Source organism: Mesoplodon bidens (assembly GCF_964165515.1).
Source record: "Mesoplodon bidens genome assembly, chromosome: 12".
NCBI classification, from domain to species: domain Eukaryota; kingdom Metazoa; phylum Chordata; class Mammalia; order Artiodactyla; family Ziphiidae; genus Mesoplodon; species Mesoplodon bidens.
Window position 1 is genome coordinate 38,748,956 of NC_138168.1, and position 23,727 is coordinate 38,772,682.

Genomic DNA, 23,727 nt, shown 5'->3' on the forward strand with positions numbered 1-23,727 from the left:
CACTGATTTATTTTTAAATAGTAAATATTTCCTATTCTTATTCTTTTGTTTTATATGTGAAATTTAATAATTTAATCAAGTATTATCAATAGCCTACTATGGAAAAATTGAAATTAGAGTTAATGTGGAGTAGATAACATACAACAAATGCAAAAATTATGACCTGGGATTCTAAAATTTTAATTCTTATTGATATTATAATTTAATTGTTTATAGTTTGATTTATAAATCTTCATGTTTGTGAAGTACATTGAATATTAATTTTCCAAAGTAGAGACAATATAAACAAAATATCTCTGATTTTTAGTACATGAAAATCTGATTTTTATTATTTGAAAGTTTTTATAGTATTTTTCTTAATGAACTGCCTCTATTACAAACAAAAAAAAAATTTTTTAATGTGTTTTCTCCAGGACAGATCATGGGATTTCTCGTGATGTATTTTATTACTATTAAAGAAGAAAATACAGTTATACAAAACAGACTTCTTAAAATATCCCAATTATTGGCCCTTTCTTGGTTTTATACATTTCACAGCCAGATATAATATGAGTAGAAATTTTGAAATCAGATAAAATATAGAGTTAGGGTTCATGAAACGATTGAGTCTGATGATTCTATCAAATCTCTCAAGGGAAAAAATCAAGTCTGACAAAAATCAGTATCCAATAATTTAATGTAGCACTGCAAACACGTTATTGGGACTAGGTATTGTTAGTGTACAAGCTGTAATGCTGACATTTGATTACATTTTTGTATGGCTGTGAAACTAAATATGACAGGATTTACTTTCCAGTTTGTTTTTCACATTCAAGGTCATTTAAGCCTTTGTGGTATACCAGAAAGAAAGTTCTATGTCATATCAGCATATATTACAAAATAAAATCTTATGGCATAATTAATTTTCTTATCACTTATTGTCTTGTCACTTATTTTTTGATAACATATTGGACCGTAAAAATATACTCATGCTAGTTTGTACATTTTAGGATTAATATATCCAAATATAAAAAAAACATAGCTTGAGATAGAAAAATATTGAAAATATGTATGCCAACATATGAACACATATACAAAATTACAAATATTTCTCTATGCATACATAGGTATATATGTACATTTATTTTAAATGCTAACTACATCTCTTAATATTTAATTTTACAAATAGGACAGTATAAAATTTTCCCAGATGATACAGGGTAATTACTAATAATTCAAAGTCTACCCTTTCACTTTTATTTCCATTATTAACATTTTGGTTTGCATTCAAATGACTATACATTTTTAGTAATCAGGAATAAGGAATAATATTTCCCCACACAAATTATGACAACAAAGAAAGCTAAATAAAATTGTTAAACATATCAGCATTACGAATATGTAATGTTCTATACCTTACTTGGGAAAAATGTTGTTTAAACTTTCTGATCATGAAACTATCCAGATATGTTAACATTTTTAATTTTATTTTTAACTTTAGGCATACACATATACTATAAGTATTTGCTTTGCTATAGTAATTCATATTCTGTAACTATACTGTGGCATTCTAAATTAAAATTATACTATTTTGGGGGGAAAATAAAGTATCTGTATGTGATTTTCCAACTTTCAGGTAGTTGTTTTTTTTTTTTTTGCGTTATGCAGGCCTCTCACTGTTGTGGCCTCTCCCGTTGCAGAGCACAGGCTCCAGACACGCAGGCTCAGCAGCCATGACTCACGGGCCCAGCCGCTCCATGGCATGTGGGATCTCCCCGGACCGGGGCACGAACCCGTGTACCCTGCATCGGCAGGTGGACTCTCAAACACTGCGCCACTGGGGAAGCCCTTTCAGGTAGATTTTTATGTTTGATTGTTTTGGTTTCTGTAATATATCATCAAGCCTGTCAACTGAAACATAGAGACATTAGGCAAACCTCTGTCAGTAAAGTTTAGTTTATAAAAAATACTGCAGGAAGTGAAAAGAGCACCTTAACAATCTTAGTAGTTTCTCAAATGAAGTGAGTTAGGAAAGGGTGTTCATTAGATTTTGGGATCTGGGCATGACTAAGAGAAACCTTTCAAGGAGGGGTTTAGGAATGGGTAAAGTTTATATAATAATTAGGAATGGCAAAATGTGGGTCTTGATGAGTAATCTGATAAAAGAGCTGTTTGCCCAGCTGTGCAAATTTTTGCATGGGTAAACTTGTTTGAAAGAATCTCCATAAGTAAAGTTATTATTGTTTTTTGTGTCTCATCTTTTGGATAAGAATTTCCTGGAGCCAACAGTTAAATCATGTTGGCCCGGGTGGTCTCATTCTCTGGCCCAGTAGTTGAGTTGTGTTGAAGCAGGTGTTCTCAGTTCTCACAATTTTGTTCAGTGATCTAGAGGAATTTAAAGGAAATCTCCAGATACACTTCACCCAACAGAGGTAATCCAAACTTCTACTGGGCATGTTTGCCAATTATATATGTCCATGATACAATAAGAGGAGGAGGAGCTGTCGCTAGGACTCCAAATGGTCCAGAAACTCTGGTCCAAGTACAAATTTTAAGCAAAAAATTTGGAAAATTCTTATATTTCTATTTAGAACTCTTTGTGGTGACTGTGATCTTTACGTAATCGTCAAACTAAAGTGCTTTTTCTCAGGACTCATTGTCTCTTTGTGTTGCTGAGTGAAGTAATCTATAGGTGGCAATTATATGCAGTTGACTGATGGTGTTGTTGAATTCAGCTATGTTCTTAACTGACTTTTTTACCTGCTGGATCTGTCCATTACTGATAGTGGATACTGGAGTCTTCAACTACACTAGTAGATTCATCTATTTCTTCTTGCCATTATATTAGTTTTTGCCTCTAATATTTTGATCCTCAGTTGTTAGTCACATACAGATAAGGATTTTTATGTCTTCTTGAAGAATTGACTTCTTTATCATTATGGAATGCCCCACTTTTTCCCTGAAAAGTTGTCTCACTCTGAACTCTTCTCTACCTGAAATTAATATAGCTACTCCTGCTTTCTTTTGATTTGTGTTAGCATGGTATGACTTTCTCCATTATTTTACCTATAACTTATATGTATTTTTATATTTAAAGTAGGCTTATTGTTGACAACATATATTTGGGTCTTGTTTTTTGATCTGCTCTGACAATCTGTCTTTTAATTGGTATATTTAGACCACTGATATTTAGATGATTATTAATATAGTTTGACTAATATCAACCATTTTTATTACTCTTTTAAATTTTACTCTTATTCTTTGTTCCCATTTTTATCTTTCACTCATTTTCTATCTTTTTTCTCAATTAAATTGAGAATTTTATATGATTCAATTTTCTCTCCTTTCTTAGAATATCATTTATACTTCGCTTTTCACTTTCTTAGTGATGCCTTAGAGTTTACAATATACATTTAAGACACATCCAAGTCCACTCTCAAATAACACTATGCCACTGAGAGGAGTGAATTACCTAACTACAGCCCACTCCAGTCATCCTGTCCCACTTAAGGGGGGGTGGCAAAAAACTGAGAAACACTTGTGAAGGTCACAGTCCAGAGGCACAGGACCACTGAAAGACTGAGAACTAATCAGAGGCTTAAAGAATGCTTCCCCTCCCTCTTCACCTTACGACCACATTACTAAAGCCTATTTACAGAGTTTCGTTTTACCCAGTACCCAGCTGTACCCAATACAGCTTTCAACAACCGTCACAAGGTATACTTGTAAAGGTGAAAAAAACAAAACAAAACAGAAAAAAACCAAAAAAAACAACAGTTTGCAAAGACAGAGCAACCATCACAACCGGACATGGCAGGGATGTTGGAGTTACCAACCTGAGATTTTAAAACAGCTATTATTAATATGCTAGGAACTCTAATTGATACCCATAGACAGTATGCAAGAACAGATTTAAGCAGAAAGATGGAAACTCTAAGAACTACCAAAAGGAATGCTGCAGATCAAAAACACTGTAACAGAAATGAAAAGTGCCTTCAATGGGCTAATTAGTAGACTGAATTACCTGAAGAAAGAATCTTTGAGCTGAAGTATATTCAATAGAAACTGCCAAAATTTAAAAACAAGGATAAAAAAGACTGAAAAAAAAAGAATATACAAGGATTGTGGGACCTCTGCAAAAAGTGTAACAGACATATAATGGGAATATCGGAAGGCAAGTAAGAGAGAAAGGAGCAGAAGTAATATTTGAAGCAATAGTAAGTGAGAATTTTCCAAATGAACATCAAACACCAAATAAGGGATTCAAGTTCAGGAACACAATGCAATATAAAATCCTCCCCATTCCCCCCTCCCACTTCCCCCCCAACAAAACCTAAGCCTAAGCTTATTATTACCTATAGGTAAGCAAAGATAAAAATTACATCCAACTTCACCTCAGAAACAATGCAACAAGAAGTGAGTAGTGTGAAATAATTAAATTATTTAATTATTAAAATAATCATTTAAGAGAAAAAAGCCCATCTACCTCAAATTTTTATTCAGTGAAATAAATTATCTTACAAAAGTGAAGGATAAATAAATACTTTCTCAAAATTTGAGAGAATTTGTTGCCAGTAGATCTGCCTTGCAATAAATGTTAAATAAGATTTTAAAGGAGAAGGAAAATGATATACATTAGAAACTTGAACCTATATTAAAAAGGAAGGAGTACAAGAGAAAGAGTAAGTAGAGATAATTTTTTTTTTTTTTTCCTGTAAAGCAGCCTGGAGTGTATCTGACTATTGAACCAGAGTCTAACATTAGTCCCCACTGGGGTAGGCTTTTTTGAGAGGGTTGTATTAGCTTTTAGCAGAAGCATTGTGTTGACATGGGTCAAGGTTCAATTCTTTTTTTTTTTTTTTACATCTTTATTGGAGTATAATTGCTTAGCAATGGTGTGTTAGTTTCTGCTTTATAACAAAATTAATCAGTTATATATATACATATGTTCCTATATCCCCTCCCTCTTTTTGTGTGTGTGTGTGTTAGTTTCTGCTTTATAACAAAATGGATCAGTTATACATATACATATGTTCCCATATCCCCTCCCTCTTACGTCTCCCTCCCACCCTCCCTATCCCACCCCTCCAGGCCGTCACAAAGCACCGAGCTGATCTTCCTGTGCTATGCGGCTACTTCCCACTAGCTATCTACCTTACGTTTGGTAGTGTATATATGTCCATGCCTCTCTTTTGCTTTGTCACAACTTACCCTTCCCCCTCCCCATATCCTCAAGTCCATTCTCTAGTAGGTCTGTGTCTTTATTCCTGTCTTACCCCTATGTTCTTCATGATAAAATTTTTTTTAAAACTTTTATTTTTCTTATCCTTAACTGATCTAAGAGAATCATTTATTCAAAATAGCAACAATGATGTATGCAGTTATGTGTGCTTATGAATAAATGGAATAAATGACAGCAATGATACAAGGAACAGGAAGGAGAAATTAGAATTATTTTATTATGTGGTACTTGGTATTACAGGGAAGGGGTGTAGTGTTATTTGAGAATGGACTTGGCTTTCTTTTAAATATGCAGTATATTGCAAACTGTAAGGCACCACTAAAATTTTTTTTAGAAGAAGTATAAATGATATGCTAAGAAAGGAGAGAAAATACAATCATATAAAATTCTCAGTTAAAACCATAAAAGGTAGAAAAAGAGTAGAAGATAAAAATAGGAACAAAGAATAATGTCAATAAACAGAAACATGAATAGGGGGGGCACTTCCTATGCTCTACTTCTGCTGCAGATATTCTACTGTAATCCCACAGCTTCTTTAAAATGTTATAATACACCATTCTCATTAACAGATTTGTTTCCCACCTTACATATATAAAAGGTGATTCTTAGAACTTAAAACCAGATGAAGATCCTCCACATTAACTTATGAAAATACTTTGGGAAAGCCTAGCTGCTTTCTTTTACTGTTCTGAATGACATCTTCAGTGAAGTAGAGTGAAGCAGGCTTCCTGGTGGGTTTAGTTTTGTCATACCATGACCATAAGCCACCATAAGCTACAGTCACAAGGACTTTACTTGCTACTGTGAGTTTCTAAACTCAAGCATCCCTCAGGCACTGTGCTTCTGCAGGGAGGAGAATTCACCTAGCTTCTGGCAAACCTCACTTCCATATTCCTTCCTCTCCCATAACCTCACTGCTATAAAGTAGACTATAAATATAATTTACATGTTGAAGATGTCTAATTGTTCCAGAGTTCTCTGAATGCATTCCCTGAACTGCAGATCTGAACTAAGTTCTCTACTTGGTAGCTACTAGGGTTTTCTAAGTTAAAATGCCATGAACCTATGATGTACACAAGATTTTATGTACTAGCTGCTTCTCTTAGTTTTCCCTACCAGTTATATAATATTTTTTGGCCAGTTGTTTAAACCAAAGTCTAGATGTATAGTGCTTACCTCAAGAACCTACTCCTGTCCACCAGCCTCAAAGTGAACACACTAGTCAACTACCATTCCTCAGCAAAATTCAGTCCACTTAAAGAGTATGGCCCTTGTAGTCTAAGAATGGTAGATATGCCAATGTATTATAATTATTCATATTATAATTTTTAAAACAATCTATAGTTATAAACTCACAATGGAATAGTCGTAAGTTCAGGCATACAAAGAGGAGTTGGGCAGCCATTGAGGATCTGGTCTCAGACAACTTCCTGCACCAAAGAGAACTTGAACTTTCTGAACTGTACCAAACTACCACCTCACAAGAACACCATGAGCCATTTTTTTAGAAGAACATCTGCTAGCTGCAACCTTCTGGTCTCAAAGTCCCCCTTGCAACTATGTAACCATTTCAGACCTCAACCAATCCTTTCTTAACAAGTACCCTTACTTCTTGCCAGCTCCAATCATAATTTTTGACAAATAACTCATGTAACTAACTGTGGCCTTGAGATTTTGCCTTTATAAGATTACTCCATTTTGTAGCCTGATGGGAGCATTCGTCAGGTGCTTCTAGAATCTGTGTTTCCTGGGCTGCAGTCCTAACAATCACGGGAAAAATGCCTATTTATCTCCATCAAGTCTCTTTTTCTGAAATTTTTGGCTAACAAAAGTATTTCCAATACTAGGATATACTTGCTATATCATGTAAGCAATATTTTCTTCCATTAATAGGACTTCATAAAGGAAATAACTAGAAGTTAAGTCTTTAGAAATTGTGTTAAAGACAACTGGTAAACTATCTGCATATACAGCTAATTTAACTCTTTTGATCAAATTGTCTAACTAGTCCATTAACAGCACCATATAGGTTGTTAGTTGAATAATCATTCATAAAAAAGATGCATTTATGAAATATGAAAAATATTAAAAATTTTGGAAACTTAGTGCCTGAGCATTTTTCTGTCATATCTCTATTTTCTATTTAGACAGATAAAATGAGTTATTTTTGGAAATCTAAAATAAATATAGAGTTAGAGGTACCAACATGCATAAGAAATGTACATGCCAAACTGTTCATAGGCATGCATTGTATAACTTTATTCACCCAACAGATCTTTGAGTACATAGTATATTAAATATGCCCAAATTAGGTATAAGTAAAATAAGACCAGAAAAGTAGATCACCTTGCCCAGCTTCTTTTACGTAGTAACTGGTTTAACATGGAATTTAGCCTAGGCCTCTGACTCTCAATGAACTGTTCCTTCTTCTCTGTTGCAACCATTAACCCAGGCTTCCAAGAAAGAAATGTCTCTGTGAAGTCTTTTCAAAGAAATAACTTAAAGAATTTCACAGTATTAGGCCTGCTGAGAAAGCCATGAGCTCAGAACAGAAATCTGTAGAAGCTAAAACCAAAATAAACAAATAAGTAAAAAGTACTTAGAAAGAGCTATTTAACTTCACACTGTGAAACAATAAAGCAGCAGTTCTGAAACGAAAATAATCAAGTAAATATGCAGGAAGCTTACTAAAAAATTAGGAGTCACTATAGAATGAGTTAAGATGTAAATAAGTATGGAATCTGTTATAATGTATGAAAACACATAATAAGCAATTTTATGTAGCTCTGATATTACTGCAGGTGTGCAAATCTGGAAAACCTGAGTGTAACATGAACATAAATACAATATAAGTATAAATCAAGCAGTAAATGACTACTATGTGCAATATACTAATAGATTCAAATTCATTTTTAAACTTTTGCCAGTTTTACCTATTATATTTAAACTTTAGAATATCAGACTAAAGTATTCAAGAATGGCACTGTCCCATAGGACTTTCTGCAATGACAAAAACTTCCTAGATCTGAACCTTTCCCAAATGATAGCCACCTGCCTCATGTGACCACTGAGCACTTGAAATGTGACTATTGTTTCTGAGAAGTTTTAAATTATATTTAATTTAAATTAATTTGAAGTTTTAAATAGCCACATATAGTCAGTGGCTATCATACTGGACAATGCAGTTCTTGTAAAACATGAGACAAAAATCAAGAATTCCAAATGAAATCATTTGTTTAGGTTTGTTCTTTCCTCCCTATTTTAACAAAATCACAAATTAATACCTTTTTAGAAATTGGAAAAACTTAACAATTTAGTCCCTTTGTAAAGCCACGCATTTTCAGTTTAAGCCAGGCTATATTTGCCAACAAATAGAATTATATAATAGGAATGGTTTCATTTTTGCGTTTGTTAGTTATTGGAAGGAGCTGGTGCACTCCACTGGTACCTGCCATTTCCATATATATGTCCATACATTCATTTCCACATATACATGAACTATAATTTTAGGAATTGGTTGCTAATTATGTTTCTTATGAACTTTGTGAGGTTTATCTTAATGTATTGAGACTAGTTCATTTAAGATAAAGTGTTTAATTTTCCACAAACTATATTTTTAATTCTCCCATAGCACCTTGAATAGAGGTTATGTCCTACATATATTTAATAACTTATCTTAAATTCTTAGCAGATACTGGCACATAGTTGATGCTCAATAAATATAAGTTTATCTACTATCCACTCCTTATCTTTCTCAATATCAAGCAAAACTTTAAAAAATGTAATAGATGTTACAGTATTATAAAGAAAATTATTGACTTGACAAAATTAAATGAATTGAAGACTATAACAAATGCCTAAACATGAAAGAGACTAAAGTAGAAATATGTATTTGTTTCCTTGTTTTTATTTTTGCAAAAGTGAATCCAGTCTAGCTGAGGATAAGCCCTTAGTTCAATCTGATAAAATAAATTGTATGTATATTATGAAAATATAGGGTCTTTCTTATTACAACCATAATCTCTGCTTTGGTAGATTTCATCTCAGAGATAGTGGGAAACGCAAAAGCATTCCACTGCTAAATATTTCCTATAGATTTTCAGCAATGATGAATACAAGCTGCCAGAGAGGTTTTCTTTTCTATTATTAGTGATTAGATAGAGCATATTATCTAAAGAAACTTTATGAATAAATTTGAATCACATCTAAAAAAAATTGGAAACAATATATAAAAACACTTTTCTGTATTTTAGTGAATTTTACCTTTTCTTACAAAACAAAGTTTCTAAATATAAGACAACTTAAAGTCAAATTTTTTAAAGCTTGTGACTCTTTAATGATGACTAATTTAGGTAGTTATCTAAGACAACCCTGGTTTAGATAAAAGAGGTCAACTTGAAATGTCAATTTTCTTTTTCATCTATCAATGCCGTATGTTGTAAGCATTTCTAAATGATCTTTAAACATGGCTCAGACATCTAAACAATAAAAGCTGTGCATGTTCTGCTTGTTTAATAATGATCTCACTTACACAGAAAGAATATAAAAAGCCAATTCCATTAGGGTTTTAAAAATACCAGCATTTACTCATCTGTAGTTATCTTCCTATTGTAATAACATTTCATTCATCATTATCATCCCCAAATTCTCATATTTAAAGATATTTATGGAGAAGGCAAAGAAGATTCTATTTGACACCAGTACTGATTTTTAGATTGGCACTAGGATCAGATTATTTTTTATTATAGAAGATAAAATAACTTCACCTTCTCCCTTCAATGTATTTTCAAAGTAAAACAAAGCCATAGAAAATTGGTTGATGCGAATTAATGTCTTTTTTTTAAGCAAACTAATTTTACGTTTTATAAATGACTGATGAGTAATTTTTCACATAACTGGCAGCTGGAGTTCACCCACTAGTAAGCCTTCTGGGATGATGTGAGGAGATTGACTTCCATAGCAGTTCTATGTACAGGACCATCCTTTCTTCTGCATGGTTCTGGGTAATAGAAGGAAAGTATAGAAATTCCAGCTCTCCATTTGGATCTCTAATTGGATATTACAGTTTCAAACGTTTGGTGTTTCAATCTTTTCGTATATCTATTTAAGAGATATAGTTTAACCTCCATCAGCTTTTATTTTGATTCTTATTCTTTTTGTTACACACATGCATAAGAGTGTTTTGGAGATGTAAAGAAGAGCTAAACTGCAATATTTACTATATTAACAGAGTAAGTTATTTAGTAATTATAACACACAAGACATAGGGGAGAATATATCATTATGTATGCTCTTTTGTCCTAAAGTTAAATGTAATTTTATATTTTATATTAAATAACCCCAGACTAGTAGCTTAACAGATATAAAATACTAAATTTCAGCTGATTAACAAAGGTGTTCTTAAAGGAAAAAGATGTGCCTACTCTTCCTGTGCTGCAACATATACAATTTATTGTTGATTAATTATTATAGATACTGAGACATTGAGTAGACACACAAAAGGTGTTGAGGCCTTTAGAGTTTTTAATCTTTAGGAGGAAAATTGGCGGAAATTGTAGGCATATTGTGATAGGTAAGGAAAAAATAAACTGTTATCCAGAAACCTTTTGTATATTAAGATTGGCTCTGGTAGTTTAACATAGGTGAACAGAGAAAACTGTGTTTTCTTTGTCTCACATAGTGTCTAAGCATTACCATATATTAAGAACTTTTTATTATTATTATTTAATTATAATGATAGCACATAAACATAATTTAAAGATTCCACCAAAACAAATGCTATAAAACACAAAGTAATTTGTCCTCCTAAATTGTCTTAGATTGATCTATCTATGTAACTTTAAATGTTATGAGATAGATGGAACTTCGTGACACTCAATTACATAAAATTTACATTCATCCTATTTCAGAGGGGAAAGGGACATATAATCCCTGGTGTTTCAAATTTTGATGACTTCCCTATATCATTATATCTTGATATTTCATATTATCACACAGAGCTCTGCTTCATAATTGATAGTGATTTTTGAGGTACTACAAAGGGTCCATTCATTAAATCAGATTCATAAGAATCTTATACAATATAAAGCTTTATTAAGAATTTCAAGGATGAAATTCATCTCAAGGCACAGGTGAAGCAGAGATTAATTCAGGATTGTCAACATCACTTCAGAAGCACTTTCTTACTGCATTAGGATGCAATCCCACCCAGGTTTACCTTATAATATCATGAAGTGATGCATGCAATTTTATCACTTATGCAGGAAACTATAACCCATAAATCCATAAATTTTTCAGGAAACTATAATCCACAAATCCATAAATTCCTGTTAGTTTTATTATTATTATTAATATTATTATTATATGCAAGCCTAGCCAAGCCAGATACATCTGGTCAAAATTATTCCATGGTAAAGGATTCTCCTGCTGGCAAATACCATCACTATGTTGGTCAGAAGGTCTGTCATTAGCATGTATGTAAGGATATCTGAACAAGTCATATTCCTTATTAATTTACCATTGGTTTATAGATTAAAAAATACAAAAAAGATTGAAAATTTTCAGAAATATGATGACTATATAATGCCTGTATGGCGTAGGGCACAATTGGATGGAATTTTAGAGATTTCGTAGACTATTAAAAACTTAATGCAACTGAAGCTGTTTTTCCCTGTGTGATATCTTTACTGGAGCAAAGAAACAGAGTTCATGGCAATTTATAGGAAACTACTTATCTGGAAAACACTGTGTTTTTTGTTGATGTTATTTCTATATAACAATTTTCAAAAAACACCACAAAGTAATTTTTTACTTGATATAGCCAATAATATACTTGTTTTATTTTGTTTCAGTTCCATGCCAACTTTTTGCTCTCTGACATTCTAGTCGAAAAGATCATGATGCATCACATAAAATATCACAATGGTACACTATATTAATGGCATAATGCTGAATAATCCAGATGAGCACAAGTTATCAAACATCTTAGAAGTATCTGAGAAACATTCATTGAAAATAAAGAATTGAATACAACAAATCTGTTAAGCTCTCAATGAAGAAATAAACAATCAAAAAGTAGTGAATATAAAAAAAATTTTAATAATTAAAAATAAAAAATAAGTAGTGAATAGGTAAATGCCAAAGTAATACCTGCAGAAGCAGCTTCTGCCTCTGGGATTGTAGGAAACCAAGAGGAGGAGGAAGATTGGAGTTGTTAGAACTTAAAATCTTAGAATAAATTTCTTAGGATCTGGGATTCCAAACTCTGAGAATGATATTTTGCCAGTATCTCAGCAAATTTTAGAATGTGTCAGTGTCAGATGTTGCTAGGATGCAGAAATCTGAGAAAGGGTTTCTAACCAATTGGTGCAGGAATCTCTGAAGGGACATGATGAAGTTGGTTCTATGAATGCCAAAGGAAAGTAGATACTAGTATGAATAGAATCAACTGTCACATGCATTACTCAAACAATAATAACATCGCAAAAGAAGAATCAAGTTCCTTTTCTCCTACTCACACCCTCCAATCTCCCTCTACTGCCCTCAATTAGTTGAACCCAGAGGATCAACAGGTAACGAGAAATGTGGTTTTCAGAGTCTCAGCCCCAGTATTTCTAAGCAGAATATAAAAGGATAGGTTTAAGAATGAGAGACAAAAGCATAATGATTAAATGATTAGTACTTCATTAAAAATTGGATTACTGATTTTTGACTTCTGGCAATGAGGGATTAATATCCTACTGGGTGACTACCCTCATAAAACAATCATATAATCTGAATACAAAGCAAAAAGCAAGTGCCTGAAGTTGCAGGAGAGCGAACATGAACTGACAAGTTCTGGTAAGGAGTACACACTCAAAGGATGTGAGGGGGAGAGCTGTATGAAGTAAGTTTCCATTTTTTGCAGCCTTTAGCCTTGCCTATATGCAATTAACCAGATACAGGTGATGAGATGTTGATGCCAACAGTAAAAAAAAAAAAACAAAAAACAATCTTTCTGGACAAGGAAACAAGAAACTGAAGTTGGAAAACATTGGCCACTAAAGAGAATGGGGAAAGTCCATAAAGGAAAGAACCAGAAATGAGATCCCCATATTCTGTCTACCCTCATTTCTGACTGATAGCTTAATGTGTGAAATACACTCAAGCTATGATAAAGAGAGAAGGCCTAACTGTTACTGAAGCTGCTGCCCAAGAAAAAGAGTTTTCAGTTAGGATAACTGCCTGATAAATGTCAACACTTATAAGAAGAAAAAGAACAGAATCTGGAATCTCCACAATTTAACATTCATAATATCCAAGAAACAATTGCAAGTTAACCAACCCATGAAGAACAAAGAAAATAAAACATATTCTCAAACAAAAAATTTTAAATTCAACTAAGAGTGATTCTGCTATGAACCCAATGTTGAATTCAGCAAACAAACAAAAAAGTATTTTAAAGATGCTCTTACACTTACCTTCAGTTAAGTTAAACAAAGTAAGAATGTAATGAAATTATATGTATATATTCATAAATATAATATTTTTATGTGTGTTTGTATATGTTGGAATTCTAAAGAAAATATAAAAATTACCAAAAAAATAGAAATTCTAGAAGTGAAAATTAAAATAATTGAAATAAGATAATCACAAGATAATCTCAATAGCTGAATAGAGATAACATAGGAATGAATAAGTGAATTTGAAGACAGATCAATGAAAATAAGTCAATCAGATAAAGAGAAAAGAAGAAAGAAAAAAAGTGAAAAAAGATAAACTGACCCCCAGGACCTGTTAAAGAATGCCAAATGACCCCAACTTGGAAGGGTCATATCACATCTATGTGATACATCATATCCAAACTATTGAAAGCCAAAGATAAAGAAATAAAATTGTTAAAGTTGGATTAGAAAAAAAAAAAACTCACTGCAAACAAGGGTATAGTGATGAAACAAATGACTGAATTCACATAAGCAACCGTGAAAGCTGTAAGAAAGTTGTACAACATCTTTAAAATGCTTAAAGGGAAAATAAAATAAACCAAAAATTAAGCAATCCCCCTCCCCAAAGTCTGGTCTCACTAGCCAAAGGAACAGGAAAAGGGTGGCTGGCAAGACAGGAAACTTTCACACACGACTGTTCTATTTCAGCCAAACACCATGGAAAAAAACTGTGGTCACATGCCCCCTCACTCCATAAAAGGCTATGTAGGATGCTTAGAGTCCCAAAATAGCAAGGCTGTGTTGAGGTCTCTCAACACTCTTGCCAAGGTAGTATCAGAAAAGGCCAAGTTGGAAGCTGGACCTTTCATCCCCAATGACCATTAATGAAACTGTACCCTAAAATGGCTTCAATAAAGACCATGCTGTGATCCTGAATTCCACCCAAACCCAGAAATAAGAGACTGCCCTCCCTATGTCTGCTGTGATAGTGTCAGAGGAGGAAATTCAGGAATTGTACCCTGGCCCATTAGTAAGGAGCTCAGTCCCCTCATGGCATCAGTGGAGAGACCATGTGGTTAGCCAGACCTGTTACCTCCACCCAGACATAAAGAGGAGCTCCCTGCTCTGGTGTCAATGGAAGCCAAGTGGGGATCCTGGACCTTTATCTTAATGAGGTAATAATGAGGTAGAGACCCTCTTCTCCTGCCAGAGGAATGTCACAAAAAGCCAGTTTATATGAAAACTTTAAAAATATCTAGTCTTACAACATGATATAAAAAATATACAAATTTCAATTGGAAATCACCTGCCATACTAAAACCAGGAATCTCTCAAACTGAGTATAAGACAATTATTAGATATTAAATATAATAATTGCAGTGAAATTGCATAAATGAAGAAGAACCTAACTCAGGCTTTTAGGAAATTGAGTCTTATATCTGACTAGAAATTTAAATGGCAGAAAAGAGGATTAGGAGAAGGAAACTTCACTCAAAGCACCATAAACAAGAGTGAATGAACATGAATGAGAGAAAGAGAAGAGAATGGAAAACTAATAAGTTTTATTTTGTTTATTAAAATTTTTTTTTCACCTGACTAGACATTTTTGGAGATTAGGTGTAAGTGATTAAAATTAAACTGGGAAAATAGGATGGAATCAGTTGTGGATAGATTGAAGGCCATATTTAGGAAAACCTAAGGGAAATAGTGAACCATCAAATTGTTTTAAGCAGGACGGGAGTTCATTATACAAATGAATGTCTTAGAAAGATTACTCTGGCAAGAATATGGAAGATGGATTGGAGGGGCAACACATTAGGGTCTATAAGGGCAGTTTTATTTTGCTAATATAGTGAGAGCTGATAAGTGGAAAAGCTATGGGGATGGTGTTGGGAGTGGAAAAGAGGGAAATTGTTCAATTATGTTTTAATTAAGCTTTTTGTGCATAGTGCCTAAAATATAGATCAAGCAGAGATTGATCATTTGGGGAGATACACGCTTTGACATAGACATGATACACTTCCAAGGAAACTATGTTTTTTCCATGAGCTCTTCAGTAGTTATCAGCACATTGCCCCATCCATGTCCATCTAGGCAAATATGCACCACTCCGCCTTGGGGTGTAGAGCCCCTGTGAAGAGAGGATTCTTATATCTAGGGAATCAGTTGGCTTTCACCTGACACAGAAGTTAAATAAGGAGACAGCCATCTCATTTCAGGCAGCTTGAGCTGTTCTCTTCTTGATAGCTTTTGCCTGTGATGAGAAGTCTCTTGATTTATTGGAAATAACACACCACACTAGCCCTTTGCCAATTCCACTTCTCATATGTTCTCTAGAGTTTGAAAAATGAATGGCAAAGTGTTCTATGTTTAAGGCATCAACACTAGAACCCTTTGCCTGAGAAAACAGTTGCAGCAGCTTTTAAGTTCATAGCTTAAGACTTACATAAAGTGGACTTGGCAGGATTTTGCTTAGGAGCTGAGGAATCAAACTTACTGGTCTGTGTGAAAGTTGATTAACTGAAATCTCATCAGTCCTCGCACTGACCGCATCCCCAAAAACAGGCAGCTGGGCTCCTGGGTAGCTATGTGACCAAGCAGAACTGAGCCAGCTGTCAGCTTGCTCATGGAGGGGAGCCTCCAGAGTAGAGCACAGCTCTCTCAGCAAAAGCAGCAGTGTCTTGGAATGCACATCCAGCTTTAACCATTCCACGAGCTGGCATCTCTTTGATCTCCTATTCAATGCTTAAACATATAATGAGGATATTTTGATCTGGAAAAGGAGATTGACAGTGTTGGCTTAATTTTCAGATATTTGGAATAGTCACACCTTCTTTCAGAGTTTGAAGATGTTACATGTGCAAATCAGACACAAAGAGGCCTGATAATAACTTCTTGTCCTACTCAGAATGGTCTCAGAGAGACTCGTCTGAACCTGCACTTCATTCTGACAGCCAAATTGTGGGCACAAATAATTGAACTGGGGATGTGGATACATGGCATCCAGCAGTGTTTGTCAAAGGCCTTTAAAAGGATGACTGTTTCAAATTAGAGCTCATTTTTGTTAACATCTTTATTGGAGTATAATTGCTTTGCAATAGTGTATTAGTTTCTGCTGTATAACAAAGTGAATCAGCTACACATATACATATATCCCCATATCTCTTCCCTCTTGCATCTCCCTCCCTCCCACCCTCCCTATCTCACCCCTCTAGGTGGTCACAAAGCACCGAGCTGATCTCCCTCTTCTATGCTGCTGCTTCCCACTAGCTATCTATTTTACATTTGGTAGTATATATAAGTCCATGCCACTCTCTCACTTTGTCCCAGCTTACCCTTCCCCCTCCCCGTGTCCTCAAGTCCATTCTCTACATCTGCATCTTTATTCCTGTCCTGTCCCTAGGTTCTTCAGAACATTTTTTTTTAAGATTCCATATTAGCATATGGTATTTGTTTTTCTCCTTCTGACTTACTTCACTCCATATGACAGTCTCTAGGTCCATCCACCTCACTACAAATAACTCAGTTTCATTTCTTTTTATGGCTAAGCAATATTCCGTTGTATATATGTGCCACATCTTCTTTCCTTAAAAAACTAGAAATAGAACTACCATACGACCCAGCAATCCCACTACTGGGCATATACCCTGTCAAAACCATAATTCAAAAAAAGTCATTTACCACAATGTTCATTGCAGCTCTATTTACAGTAGCCAGAACATGAAAGTAACCTAGGTGTCCGTCGACAGATGAATGGATAATCAAAGCTCATTTGAATAGTTAGTCAACAATTAAAAGATAATTTTAAAGACAGTTAAACTTAACCCCTAAAGTCACAATTTTCAATTACCATGGCTTATTTGGAGGAAAATAAATTATTCAGTGTGAGTCATTATCTTTATTTCAATAAGACTTTTTTCCCCCCTGAATCTAATCAAGTCTCTTAAAAACTCCAGCATAAAACACATAAAATTAGTAGAGGATTAAACTTCATGGAGTTTTCACTACTGGTTTTTATGATAAGTAGTAGTTTCCGTATTATATTTAAATTGGTTTGCATTTCTTTAAGGTATCATTAACATGCTGAGAGCCAAATCACGTGGCTATAAACAGTCACTGTGACTTTTACTAGCTGCTAATGCAACCATTATAAAATTTTTCTAATCAACACTTGGAAGGAAAAGACATTATCATAAACTCAAAACAAGCTGATTTAATAATTATTTTGACATGAAATATAACAAAAATATCATTTCATATACTTTATGTAATGACATAGTATGTTGCCTCTTATTCAGAGATCACTGAAACAAAATTAATAATCAGACTTGATCTATTCATTAAGGATTCACTTGTATAACTTATAAAAACATAAAAAACAGGAAGCAAGCTAAAAGATAAGGTTCCAACTCTAATATTAAATGTTATTTCATATTTTTACTAATTTTAAAATTAATTAGTATATAGTGTACCTGTTATAAATTTGCAAATGTAAGATGGTAGGAAAATATTTGTTTCTTCCCCTTTTTTACTTAGGTCAAATTTCAAATATTATGTCATATATTCGGAATATTCCTAGCTTAGGGCATCCATTTTGTATATGTTTTGTACCACCAGTTTAGCGGGCACTTGTATGCTGCCAAAGTACATGGTTCTCTAATTAATTATACATCTTTTAACCAACAATATTAAAAGCTAACCCATGTTGACCACTTACCTCACACCAAGCACTATTCAACATTTTGAGTGTGTACCTTCGTGTGTGTGTATGTGTGTGTATTAAGCACATTTAATCCTCATAAAAACCTTATAAGGAAGATCTTGGTCTTGCTATTATTCTAATTTTTTTCTTTTTTTTTTTGCGGTACGCGGGCCTCTTACTGTTGTGGCCTCTCCCGTTGCGGAGCACAAGCTCCGGAAGCGCAGGCTCAGCAGCCATGGCTCACAGGCCCAGCCGCTCCACAGCATGTGGGAACTTCCCAAACCGGGCACGAACCCGTGTCCCCTGCATCGGCAGGCGGACTCTCAACCACTGCACCACCAGAGAAGCCCTATTATTTTAATTTTATAGAATGAAAAACCGAGATACAGAAAGGTTATGTAACTTGCCGACCACTTCACAACTAGTGGTTGGTAGAGCCATTGGTAGGGCCAAACACCTAATTATGCAGGTCTGACTACAGCCAATGTGCCTTCTCATGAAGCTCATTGAAGAGTCGAAATTTTCTTCCTTCTCCACAGCAACTTGGTTATCAGTGAGAATGTGTGGGAGAGTCAAATTTAGACTCCCACCAGAAATTTCCTCCTTTTGCTTTTACTCTCTTACAAGCAAACCTCTGAGCATAATTTGCATTTTGGGGAATGGAAATTCTCTATTTGAAGCAATATTATCATTTCAATACAATTCAACCTAATTATTACTTGTAAGATGAATGCATTAAAATATATTAAATAATAAATATCTGAGGAACTTCAGAAGAAATAAAAGTCATATGAAATACCCAAACTCATGTATAATAGTTAGAAGTGGGCCACCAATTTGGCAGATTTTCCAAAGACAGAGTCAAGCATAATCAGATATAAGATTCTCAGTTAATAGGATGAACAAAAACAAGTGTGCAGAAGAAAGTTGTTTTTTACTAGAACTGAACAATTTCTTCCACTACCTTGTAAATATAGTAAAGTATCATGTTCAGGTAACACATGTACTTTAAAAACAATATGGTTTATTCAACTAGTTGTCACAAAGTTAGTTACTATAGAACTTCCAAGTACAGTTCCATCAAATCCATCCCACAAAGGAAGAAAGTAATTCATAGCTTTCTTTTTCAATCCTGTAGTTATAAGCATGTAAGATATAATTTAAACTATCTTTCAAAAAGTATTCCAGTACTATGATTCTTAAACTTATAATAAGAATTGGTCACTGGAGTATTAGGTGTCTAAAATGTCTATGAAGAACCTGAGGAGGAGCTAGTTTTCATTATTAACTAGGGAAAGATATAAATGTTTTGACAGTTAACAGAGGAAGGCTGGTGTGTCATTTTATGCAAATAAATAGATGGGTTAAGGGCATCTCTCTCAGTATATGGCTGCTGCTCCATCTCACATAAATTTGTGAGATACAGTAATGTGGGAAAAGATAACACATGGCTGGGAAATAGTTGTTCATCTAATTCAACACAGAGGAAGATAGATACCCTTTTTTATCAAAGCATCAATAGAACAACTTTGCCTAGACATTTTGAAAAACAGTGTGCTACAAATTACTGTCCATGCCAGTACATTTTGTTTCTTCATTTATTGTACACTATATAATTTAATAAGATGAACTTTTTAATACTATATCACCTTCTTTTAGGTATGGTTGGTGAAAACTGATAAGAGTGTCTGAGCAACTTAGAGATTACTATTTGCATTTAGTTTCCTGAGCTGCAAAGTTCAAACTTTTCTTCAATTGTGATCCTACAAAATAGTGACCTAGTAATGAAATTTTGCTTGGGGTTTTAGCTGAATAAACTTAAGGCCTATTTCTTGTAACTTTGTGTATTTGTCCTTTCTAACTATTTACCTGAAAGTTGGGAAAAGATAGCCTCTATACACAGCATGCTTGAATGGTAATTCTTACTAGAAAAGCTATTAGCTTTTATTAGATATTAGTTGCTTGTCTTAGGAAAACATGAAAGAGAGTAAAAGGAAAAAGCAAAGATTAAAGTTATTCAGTTTTTGAAAAACTTACAAAGACATATCATAGATGAAAGTATTTCTAAAATATGTTAAATTATAAGAAGTAGACTTCAGAAAATGTGAATATATTTAGTAAAATTTCAATTTAGTTAATTTTTAATTTAACTTATTTTTACATCGTTGAATTAATCAAATGTTTCTTATATAAATGTATTCTTTTAGATTTTCACAAAACATAATCCCACTTTTCACAAGATTGGAGTTTATAGAAGAAAGTGTCAAGTGAACAAATAATTTTGATGTAATAGAGTAAGTACTACTTGAGAAGTATTCACAGAATAGGACTGCATACAAGGGACATACAATCAACGAGGAGGAGATGGTGTCCGCATTTAGCATAGTAAATAGTACTCACATAAGGAGAACCCAAAACTGGCCTCTAAGAGTTGTGCACCCTCTCATTTTACAAACGAATAAAATGAACAAATATGTAATTGTTTCCCCCGAAGATCATATATTTAGTTAAAAACAAAACCACAATTAAAAACCAGATTATCTGTCATGTCCAGTTCTTTCTCCTTCCTTCATTTAAAAGTTGGAAAATAATTTAATATAATCACATTGTTTTATAAGCAGACTTTTTTCAGGAATTTTGTCTGAACAGCCTTAAAAAAAAAAAGCAAAGAAGGCTATTTGATTCAATTGACCTTAACTTTGATTGGTGTAGCCAATTTAGTCACACATTTCAAAATAATTTTGCCTGCAGACAAAATTTAAAAGAGCTATTTAAGGATTCAACAACTCTCTCACTCAACGTGTCCCAAAGTATTGGTGGTTATTTTTTTCTGTATATCATGAACCAATTCTTTGCTACAATACAATAAAAATAAATGTCTAGAAATTCTACTTTCTCTGTGAGTGTGTGAGGAGCTCTATGGACCCACCCCCTGGTGAAAATTACAAAAATAAAAACAGTCTCTGGAAATGGCTCTGAGGACATATAGCAAATAAAGAAAAATTTATTCAAGATAAACTACTAAAATTTGTTTAGAACTGTTAGAGTCTGTGATATTTGAACCAAGAATCATGCCTTCACACCCCGCTCCTAGCTCAGTGAGATAAAAACACTAGTCCAGCCAAGAACATGGGGCTTCCTTTCCCAAATTCCCTGTCATAGGTAATGTGCTTCTGTTTGCTCTGTAATTGTCTGACATGCTAAAAATATTTAACACAAAATTGCTTCAACTAGAGAAAGGGAATATAAAAAGAGCTGGGTTAAAATAATTTTTAGTACCTTTTTATGTTGTATTTTAAATTAAAAAAAGAAAATAAAAGCCTCTAAAGGCAAAATAAGGTTGCTATGGGTATAAGATTTAGCTAATTTTATATGAAGATGGGACTGAACCAAGAATCAAATTTTTGGTAATGCACTCCTATAAAACATATTCTGTGAGAGAAATAATATAGAATGGCAAATTTCATACATTGGAGCAACATAGTTTAAGCTGTCCAAGGATGCTTTAGTTGTCTAGAAATAGAAGTAATTCTAAAGAATATAGTAAGAAGTCACAATAGAGAAAATGTGACCAGTTTCCTAATTGGTTAACAGTGTTTAAGTCTGGCAAGTAGTAGCAATGGGAATTAGGGATATTAAAAAAGGGGGAACATTATTAAAATACAGGTAAGGAGTGGTTATCAAATTTAGATGGTGGTAGCAAAAACAGAAAAAACACATCTACATCCAAGAGATATTTTGAAGAACAAAATACGTACAGTTAACATGGGCAAATATCTCAAAGAGTACTTAAAATACGATTTCATCCAGAACACTTAAAATTTATAGACCAAAAATAAGATTAGAACCATCTTTAAATGTTGGTTTCTTTGCAGGCCTAGCTAAAGGATTTCTCAGAAATTTTCTTTTCTGTCAGGTTAATAGGGAGGATAATAGAAAGATGAGTTCTTGTAATTCAAATCCTAAAACATTTGATAATTTGGAACAAAACATTTTCAACTCTCAAAAAGAGCTAAAGGCCATTTTAGACTTCTTTCTCAAAGAAAATTATTAATGCTAACCTAAAATATCATGGGTTTACAGAGCTCTTATGGAATACAAATTTAAAGTAAACTTTAATCAAATTATGCTGATGTTACAAATTTATTTTTAGAAATGGTGTTATCATGACAGAATTATGATTCGTTTAGATTAACTTTGATTTTATATTAGTATTTGCATAGTTTATATGCAGAGTTTTCATGCTATTTTATTTTCTGAGAAGGAACTGTATTATGTAAATGTCTTTTAATCTAGATTAATAGGGTCATTCATGTGTGATTTAGAAAGTAATTGTATGTTACACTGAATTTAGATAAAATATTACTTTTAAACTTCCCTATCATATACCCCACATAAACATATCTTACTGACTTTTGGAGATAATGGTCAAAATGATTGTAAAAGTTTGCTGCTGCTGTAGATAATATTTCTGGAAAAGTGACATATAGATATATATATCATATTCATTATTAGTTAAAAGTTTCTGTTTAGTTATACATTCCTTTAATACAGCAGAAAATTGTCCTTTCAATAATAATTCAAGCTGGAATAACAAAAGAAAGATATAGAAAGCCATTATCTTTATTTTTAGAAGATGTATTATCTTGTCATTTTTATATTGAGTTGACTTCAGAGGTATCTCCGAATATTCCACTATCTACTTGTCCATGATGTCTGTTGTTATTCCTGGCTTGTGGCCCCATCTAATTACTTCTGAAGCGAACTGCTGTAAGGTAGTAAGTGAAATATAAAAATAGCCAAATCCCCCGATAACTCCCCAAAGCAATCTAATTTGTAAATACAGCATTGATTCAGCTCTCAAAGAGTTCTTTAAGGACTAAGTAAACGTTTTTGAGAAGGGTGTTTCAGAGTTCGTGGAAGCATGATAATTAGGGAAGGAAAGAGAGAAACAGAAGTGCTGTTGTAGGAGGCTATAGTGAATTGTATACATATATGTGTGTTTTTAAATAGCTTGCTGCAATTATATTTTGCTTTAATGATATTTCTTTCTTCTCTATGTGTCCAGCACATAGAACTAAAGTAAGGCTTAGCTGTGAAGGCTCTTGGGGAGCAAAAACTAAAATTATGCAATTATTTCTCTATGTGTTCTAGTGCAGTGTATCTAATGCAACCAGGCTCTTAATAGCTGCTTTATGATCTTGATTACTCCTTTAAGTTTCAGAGAAAGTTTTTGGTTGTAAAATTCCAGTTTCTTTAAGATATAGCAGCATGATTTTCTAGCAATTTGATTTAACATAAGAAGCAATGACAGCCTGCATTTCTTGGAATTTAAATTATGCTTCATCTAGAAACAACAAGACTTTAAATCTGAATCTCTT